General features: G+C 33.7%; 1 long non-coding RNA gene across 2 annotated transcripts; it reads left to right on the top strand.

The window, feature by feature from the left end:
• The first annotated feature begins 1546 nt into the window (after positions 1–1546).
• Positions 1547–3160, top strand: LOC111879631 (uncharacterized). 2 transcript variants are annotated; one of them, XR_006184017.1, is made up of 3 exons: positions 1547–1676; positions 2155–2606; positions 2918–3160. It is a non-coding gene; the product is annotated as an uncharacterized LOC111879631 (long non-coding RNA). The 2 variants fall into 2 exon arrangements; XR_002846188.3 differs by having other exon boundaries at positions 1556–2044.
• Positions 3161–9824: the final 6664 nt, after the last annotated feature.

The following is a 9824-nucleotide window of genomic DNA, read 5'->3' as shown; positions in this document are numbered from 1 at the left end:
CAAAATTGACCAACTTATCAAACTTGTTTGCTATGTCGTTCCCAAAATCTCCATACACTATTTTCACAAAACGCTTTAATATTTGTTTGAAAATAGGGTAACGATTGCTTCGATTACGGAGAGACGTGAATTACACTTTCAAATTAAAGCATTTCGATGGTACACTCGAAATCTCTAATCTGATAAAATTCAATATAAGATCAAGAATAGAGAATGTTGTGTGTACCATATTCAAGTGACCAAAAACATGATATAACTCGTTGTCCTAAAATTGTAAATAAACTATCATATTAGAATTACAAAGTGCCACAAAACTATCATTTAACTATCTTAAATCGAATCCATGGCAGGGGTAAAACCATTAGGGTCAATCATCAGCTTGACCATAGCCAAGGGCTATGTCCCTTGGACCCCGCCAGGGGTTGCCATCCCTTGCATACCGCTACGAGGGGAGCTGCTCCCATACCCCGCAGTTTATGGGCTTCTCCCCTAAATAACAGTGTACTTTGAATCAAGACAAACTCAAACAACTTTGTACTCCGCATCATCCTTCCTTATTCAATATTTGTCAAGATCACATTGGTAAACAAGTTAATCTCGTTACACTTAAATAATATTAGTGATACAAATCACCAACACAACATGGGTGATACTTCTACTTCTACATGTTGACTCATAGATGTCTCCTGAGATGTAGTGGTATCTTGAGCCTATGCCATTTTTATACAATCTTAAAATTTCTATATCTTCCTTTATCTATATGGTTTTCTCAACCTAAGATTATTGTGGTCATCAATCGTTACTTAAATTAGTCAGATAGACCACATGTCTTTAGCTATGTCCATTGACTCTCGATTTCATTTTCGTTGTATAAGGAATATGGCAGATTAATATTCTCGCAAATAGCCTAAATAATCGTTGAGTATTTAACGAAAATAAACTATTAACTTTACAATTGATGCGTTCGTGTATCAGTTTTATCTTGTCAGAAAAAACAATTTGCAAGGTAAGCAAGTATTTTTTGCACGAAACAAATGATAATACCAACTGCCAAGACAGAATTATTGTAATAACACTTCACGGAAATAAAATCCAACAATCAATTAAAATAAGGGAAATTGAGCCTAATAATAGTTGGTTCAAATAGTGATAACTCTTTTATTTAGGATGGACCACAATTCTTCATGAAATTGATAGGCATATAAAAGAGAGAAATATATATATATATATATATATATATATATATATATATATATATATATATATATATATATATATATATATATATATAGAGAGAGAGAGAGAGAGAGAGAGAGGGGTAAGTTCAAATATTTTAACTATCTATTGTGTGGATGTAAGAATGATTATGGACTAATCATTACAAAAACTCAAATAAGGGTAAAATTGTAATCCTACATATTAATTATTTTTAGTAATTAAATAAATATTTAATTAATCCCTAAAATAAGTATAAATCCCTAAGAACATGGATTAATTCCCTTAAATACAGCTTGCGTATCAATTACCTTACGTCTTTATCAAATTTTCCATATTCCCTTCTCCCATCGATCCGTCGCCATCAATCCACCTCTGATGTATCTTTGATCTTCGGCCACAATCTTCAAGTCGAACTTCATCCTCTACCTTCTTCAAACTTTGTACATTCCATTTTAATGGTAAGAATTGAAATTATCTCATAAATTAATTGGCAACGACGGTCTTCTCCCCTCTTTCTTCTTAGGTCGTTCCATCTCTTAAGATTAATATTCTTTGGTTTATGTATATAAGTAACCAACGATTGTGTTTTTCTTGATCTTGAATTAGTAATAAGTAGGTCGATCTCTCCTGTTGTTGTGTCAACATTTATAATCGGTATTCATGCATCTGTTTTGTTCATCCTCTTAACTTGTTCTACCTTACTTACTCTCTCCCAAGCCGTTCTCTCACGTTCCGCCATCCCCCGCGATGGCAACAACTATGTACCATTGTTAAAGGAACAAATTCATTTGATTTTCACTTTTATGGAAGCTCGGTTACGTCCTAGGTAAAAACAATTTGGGTGTTTTTAATTTTTACTATAGTTTGATTTAATAAGGACCTAGCATCTAATGATTTAGATTTTAACTACATTTGTTTTGATTGGTTTTTTTGTAGGTGTTGTGACTTCAAGGTATGGGTTAAAGGTCTTTCTTCATCCCACTTTCATAATTAGTAAGAGTAATATGACTCAACAAAGAGGGAAAGCTAGTGTTTCTTACTAAAGCTTTCACCCATTAAATTTATATTTACAGGAGTTAAGTTCTTCCCTATCATCCCATTTCATTTTCACATATATCATATAATATATCAATGTTAGGTCCTATGGTAGCTTTCATATCCAATAAATACGTCATAAATGCATGTAGTGTTTCTTACTAAAGCTTTCACCCATTAAATTTTTATTTTTTACATACGTTTGTTTGTTATTCATAGATTAAGTGTTGGAATGGTATTCTAAGTGGTTAAGTTCTGTTCGAATGGGTTGTGATGCTTAGTTTGTGTTTGTGCTTCATCAGTAAGATCGTTTCTTGTGCCTATTCAGATTATTCCTACCTCGTTAATATCAGGTTAATTATTCTTACCTATTACAAGTGATGTTTTTATACAAAATGTTATAAATGTTAAGTTTCTTTTATACAAAATGTTGTCATTTCTTAATAACAATTGTTTTTTTTTTTTCATGTTATAATGCTAGAAAAAGTTTTGTTGCAGAAATCTTGATGTTACCTCAAGTAATACTAACAAGAAAAACGACTTTTTTTTTGTTCTTTCTTATGTTAATATTAGCATAGAAGGTCAAATATTTCTACATCTTATTTGATGACAATTGTATTTATTTACATTCGTAAACTTCATTATTTGTATATTTTTGTTTCAGGACCACTCAGAACGTAGCAATGTTTCTTGGAACAACAATGATGGACAAAAATTAAGAGACAATTTCATGACAATTGTGATTCACCATACCAATAATGAGAATTAAGATTCTTTCAAGAATGACTTACTATAAGATATTGTATTCTTACGGAATGAAGATTCTTTCAAAATGGCTTAATATAAAACACTATATGCTTGTAGAATGGGACAAATATTCCAAGAATGGCATTCTAATTTTATAAAATGTGACTATAAATTTGTTTTATTTGTTTATTTTTGGACATTAGTTTCTTAAATATTGTTAAAATAGATTATTATTCTTTAAGAATCTTCTTATTCTTCAACTCATGGTTCAAAATGTTGATATTCTTCAATATATATATATATATATATATATATATATATATATTTATATATATATATATATATATATATATATATATATATATTCATTCAATCAGAATATGCAATCTATAGGAATTTGTATTCTAACAATAATATGCATTCTGACAGAATTAAAAATGAATTAATTAAAGAAATCAGAATTCAAAATTAAAATAATAAAAAATCCCTTAAAATCCGAATATTTTTTTCTATAATTTGATTTTCCTAATTTGAATGTAATGGAATGTACAATTGTCACACCCCAAAACCGGGAACGGCAGAAACGTTCTGGGGCGGAGGACGTCATGTACAGTATCACAACAATGAATAGTAGTAAAAAGCAACAACATCATCCATTGGATTAATAATATAATTTTAATACAAGCGTTCTGATATGTCTAATAGAAACTAATGTATAAATCAAAATGAAAGATGAGTCTTGAACGAGCTCCATCTTCTCTAAACCTTGCATCGGTACCTGTCTACTGTTGACCTAAGGATACAAGTCATTTTGAAAGAGAGTATCAACTTTAAAGCTAGTGAGATCATAAGTATTTTAGTGTCTGAATTTGTAAGAAAGTATTTGTAAGTATGTGAAGTGTAAGTATGTAAAAGTTTTGAACCTCCTAAAAAACCCTATGTTTCCTACTAAAAGTAGCCTTCTACCAAGGCATTTAGTATATGTGTGTGTCTCTTCTAAGAGTGTGTATTTTCCCAAATCCAACTATCATTAACCAAAAATATAACTTTTACATTTCCGTGCATCGTGTGAATGTTCACAAAGTGAATGTAATGGGAAAATGAAATAGTACTATAGTGTAGTATCAAATAACTACAACCGTACTAACTACCTTAAATCTATTGGAATTTAAAGTACCGTGTGATCGGCTTGTATCCTGCTAGCGACTCTAGTAAAACGACGATGTAAGACGCCGTAAGAAATGACATTTGGCACCCGTAGACTTGCAAGTCCCACTGTAGCGAGCAACAAGGTGTAGGATTGTCTATCCAATATAGATCTATACGCAAACTCATACGCTCCCCAATTAAGGAGATTCTGAATACAAAAATGGCCATGGCAGGAAGTACCATGCCCCGTTTAGTGGCTCACATAACTGCATGAATGTATATGTAATGAATGTGCTAGCTATATTATATGTTCTCCCTCTGTCTAGCATGTATTTATTATAATGTTCTGCGTGTACTAGTTGTAATGTGTGTTCTCTCTCTATCTAGCGAGTAGTGAAATGTACTGTGTGTACTAGCTGTAATGCGTGTTCTCTCTCTATCTAGCAAGTAGTTAAATGTACTATGTGTACTAGTTGTAATGTGTGTTCTCTCTCTATTTAGCAAGTAGTGAAATGTACTGTGTATACTAGCTGTAATGTGTGTTTTCTCTTTATCAAGCAAGTATTGACTCATGAATGAACTGACTCATTGTATGATTCTTCGTTCTAGTAATAGGTTAGTAACTTCCTAAACTACACCTATCGTAGTTTACTAGTAAGATAACTTGTACGTATGAACATGGAAGTATACCCTTGCTTCCCAAGGGTATTGAACTGACCGATAGAACTTTTATGTCTATACACGTATACATAATATATAACTAATATTTAGATGACCTTCGGATGAATAACCGATGCCCTAAAGCCACATCCCAACGAGGAAAAGGAGATAAAGCGAGCTAGCCATCCTAAGTCCTTTAAACATTACTTATATAACTATACATATATAGGCATGCAATTGACAATATAAAAGCATAAAAGAAGTTTTGTAAAGCCTTATAAAAGTTTAACACCTAAGAAAGATGACTTGATGTCAGTTTGTAAAACGTTTTGAAAGCAGTATATTTTATAAGAACAGTTTTAAGTATAAGGAAAACCTTTGTTTGAAACACAATTGTAACAGGGTTTGAAAAGAAACATTCAGTATGCAAGACAGTTTAATAAAGAGTTTTAAACTAGTAAAATGTTTTGGAAAGCCATTTGAAGTAATCTGTTTGGTAAAATAGCTAAAAGTGTAGTAAATCCATTTGTAAGCTAGTTATTAATCACATGTGATTGATATAATAACTAGTATGATTCAACTTGTATCCCCCCCCCCCCATAAAAGCATTTATAAACATTTAAAAGATAGATTAAGGGGTATGAACTCACCTGTAGCAAGTGGTTGGGATGAACGGACTGAATAGGATGCTAGGTGTCAAGTGAAGACTTGTACACACTCTATGATCCTAGTTAACATATAATATCACATATATGTAACCAATTAGCCTTTAAACAACTAAATAACCAAGTTAAGACATCCTAAGACATGATAAACACTTTATATAAGTGTCATAAGTGCTAAGTGGTGCATCTAAGAGTTAATGGACAAAGCCATTGGGTTTAGGGTTCAATGGAACCCCATTTCATGAGTTTACACTTTAATAACCATAACTCATTGAGTTTATAGTCGTAAACCCTTGATTTTACGGCCGTAAGCACATAATCCTTTGACCATTTGTTGATTTGAAGTCCTAGAAGTCATTTTTGAAGCATCCTAACTCCAAGTCTGAGCCTTAGGAAGTGATTAGGGCAACAATTCACTCCTAATTGGAGTTTACGGTGTGACAACCCGAAATTTTCTTTCGGTCAAACCCTAAAAGCCAATCACTTCATATTATAAGTCAATTTCATTTCTATTTGTTTTTAACAAATTTAAAGTTCGTTTAACTATTACAATAATTATTCTTTAAATGAACGGGTGAAAGAATGTAACGCCTCGAGTCTTGAAATTTCTAAACCGTGAATACCACGTAGCTCAGAAGTTCACAGCCAAACTTTAATGTTTGGGCCGTAAATTACCCCCAAAAACCGTAAACTCATGCTTCAACATGAGTTTACTCCCCAAAGTACCTCACTTGTTACTTTCACTCTAAAGAGTAAACTCCAAACACTCTCAACTATCATCCCGGTTTTCACCCGATTTCCCGACAACGTGAGTATTTATCGACTTGATTAGTTGATGTATCATAACTACTAGTGATTATACATCTTTTCATCCATCCATTTTTGTGGTTTGATTAGATTTCCAAAACACCAAGAACACCAAGAACACACACTAGTGTTCTAGGACTTTTAGTTCATTTTAAGCTTCCACAAAGTAAGTACTTCTATCCTAGAGTCTTTTTAAGCTTGCTATACATATTAATATCAAGGAAATGTCCCAAGAACACCAAGAACAAAGTGTTCATGGATTTGGGCGGCTCCCACAACCGTAAACACCAAGTAAGGTGCCTTAGGGTGCCTAGATGCTTCACAATGCCTTAGGGACTTGTCTAGATCCATCCTTGATGAGTTTATCACACAAAAAGCACAAAAATCTCACATTTATATGTGTTTACGGTTTGGGGATCTCCCAAAACCGTAAACACCCAAAAAGGTGTATAAATGTCCCATATTTATTCCTTATGCCTAGAATCTAACATAGACTATTACCATGATGAGCTAAGGACTTGAAAACCCACAAATACCATAAACCTTATGATTTTGAGGTAGTAAACTCAAAAGAAATGGTAAAGGGACCGTAAACTCCATTTAGGAGTGAAATGGTACCTTAGTTCCTTCCATGGTCACATACATCAAGTAGAAAAGCTTCTAGGGACTCTTAAAGCTTCAAACAACAACTGGTCACCAAGGGGTGAGTTTATGACCGTAAACCCTTTTGCTAGTGACCACAAAACCATAAACTCCCTAATGGAGTGTTCCTTGAACCCCAAACACACTAGCCTTTCCCTACAACACTTAGATGTAATCCTTGAGACTTATAACACTTGTATAAGGTGTTTAGCATGTCCTAGGGTGTCTTGACTTGTTTATTAGTGGTTTAAAGACTAATTGGATACATATATGTGATATTATATGTTAACTAGGATCATAGAGTGTGTTCAAGACTTCACTTGACACCTATCAATCCTACATCTTCAGTTCATCCGTACCACTCACTACAGGTGAGTTCATACCCCTAAATCAATGTTTTAAATGTTTTTAAATGCTTTATGGGGGGGGGGGGGATACAAGTTAAATACTTATAGTTATTACATCAATCACATGTGATTAATAACTACAAAACCAGTGATTTTCTTACTGTTTAAACTGTTTATCAAACTATTTTGCTTCAAACTATTTTACTTATCAAATACTTATACTTAAGCTCTTTTATACTTATTATCAAATGCATGCCTATGTATGTACAGTTATATAAGCAATGTTTAAAAGGCTTAGGAAGGCCAGCTCGCTTTATTTCCTTTTCCCCGTTGGGATGTGGTCTGGTAGGATATCGAGTATCCGTCCGAAGGTTGTTTAACTATTAGTTATATATCATGTGTACATATATAGTCATAAAAGGTTCTTCCAGTCAATTCAATACCCTTGGGTAGCAAGGTTATACTTCCATGTTCATACGTACAAGTTATATTACTAGTAAACTACAATAGGCGTAGTTTAGGGTTTTACTAATACTAATACTAGAATAATGAATCATACAAAGAGTCAGTTCATACATGAGTCATAATACATAGTGATGAGAAACAAACATAATACATAGTGAAGAGAAACAAACATAATACATAGTGATGAGAAACAAACATAATACATAGTGATGAGAAACAAACATAATACATAGTGATGAGAAACAAACACACAGGCTAGACAGAGGAAGAACACACAATACAGCTAGCACATACATTACATATACATTACATTCAGTTATGTGAGCCATTAAACGGGTCATGGCACTACCTGCCATGACCATTTTTGTATCCAGAATCTCTTTAATTGGGGAGCATATGAGTTTGCATATAGATCTATACTTGATTGACTAACCTACACCTTGCTGCTCGCTACAGTGGGACTTGCAAGTCTACGGGTGCCAAATGTCATTTCTTATGGTGTCTTACATCGTCGTCTTACTATTAATTTGGTAGCAGGGTACAGGCCGATCACATGGTACTTTAAATAATAATTGATTTAAGGTAGTTAGTACAGTGGTAGTTACTTAATACAACAATACAGTACTATAATATTTTCCCATTACATTCACTTCGTGAACATTCACACGATGCACGGTAATGTAAAAACTATATTTTTGGTTAATGATAGTCGGATTTGGGAAAATATAGACTCTTAAAAGAGACACACATAGTTACTAGATGCCTTGGTAGAAGGCTATTGTTAGTAGGAAATACAGGGTTTTCTAGGAGTGTTCAAACAAATACAAACTTTACAAAACTTATACATTACATCTTACAAATGTTTTCATACAAACTCAGACACTAATATACATATGATCTCACCAGCTTTAAAGCTGATACTCGCTTTCAAAATAACCCGTAATCTCAGGTCACCTGTAGACAGGTACCGGAGCCAGGTTTTTGAAAAGATGGAGCTTGTTTCAAGACTCTTCTTTTATTTTGATGTACTTTTTGGTGTCTATTTAACTTAACAGAACACACTAGTATGAAATTATATTATTAATTCAATGGATGATGTTGTTGCTTGTTTACTACTTGTCATTGTTGTGATATTATACATGGCGTCCTCCACCCCCGAACGGTTCCGCTGTTCAGGTTTTGGGGCGTGACAGATTGATATCAGAGCGTTGTTTATAGTGAATTGAGTGTATCAACCCATAAAAGATATACGAACTATAAACACAAGCGAGTTTAAAATACTCTGATTAAGAGTTTATACTGTTAAATAATATAATATTTAACTAAGTATACATACCTACATTCATACTAAAATCAGTGTCACTAGGACATAACAAAAGTATTACGATTGTTGGACAACACAAGTAGACTTAGAGACATATGGTTAACCCTAGGAAGATGTAGCATGATCAACTACATTATCCGAGGAGTGACTAGCATGTGCCTAAGGATGGTTGTGAGGTTGCAACAAGTCTAAAAACTTACCAACACTACCACGATAAGAACAGTAGAACATAACGTTAAACTTAAAATACTATAGGAGTATTCTGTGTTACTATAATTATTTACCTGGGAACTAAAGGTCTTTATTGGTATGCCCAAGTCAATTATTGGAGTAACTGATAAAGATCACCTTATAATTATCTAGTTAGCTCGTCTATTAATCACTTCCTTACCCCTTTTCTCGCATAGATATCATGGCTAGATTTCATCATCATGACGACCCGTACTTTCCACCCAACGGCAATGTTGGATGGATTGAAGCAGAGTCCGATGATGAGCATCAAATCCCTTTGGATGATCATCAAGCTGAAGGCTTCTCGGATGGATCTGATTCTGAGCCCGAATTCAACAACCTACCTCAAGTAGGTCAAGCCCCGAATAACAACCCCCGACCCACATTTCAAGGACCCACACCTCTATGGGCAACAAACTTGAATACATGGAGCCATTAACAGGGTCATCCCATTCCCTACAATGGAGACAGAAGTTTCTACAACCTCACTAATGGAGGTTCTGCTGACAGAATCCTACCCATCATGGTTCGTAG

Source organism: Lactuca sativa, chromosome 6 (genome assembly GCF_002870075.4).
Source record: "Lactuca sativa cultivar Salinas chromosome 6, Lsat_Salinas_v11, whole genome shotgun sequence".
Classification (NCBI taxonomy): domain Eukaryota; kingdom Viridiplantae; phylum Streptophyta; class Magnoliopsida; order Asterales; family Asteraceae; genus Lactuca; species Lactuca sativa.
Note: the sequence above shows the minus strand (reverse complement) of the source record. Positions and strands in the feature narration are given on the sequence as shown.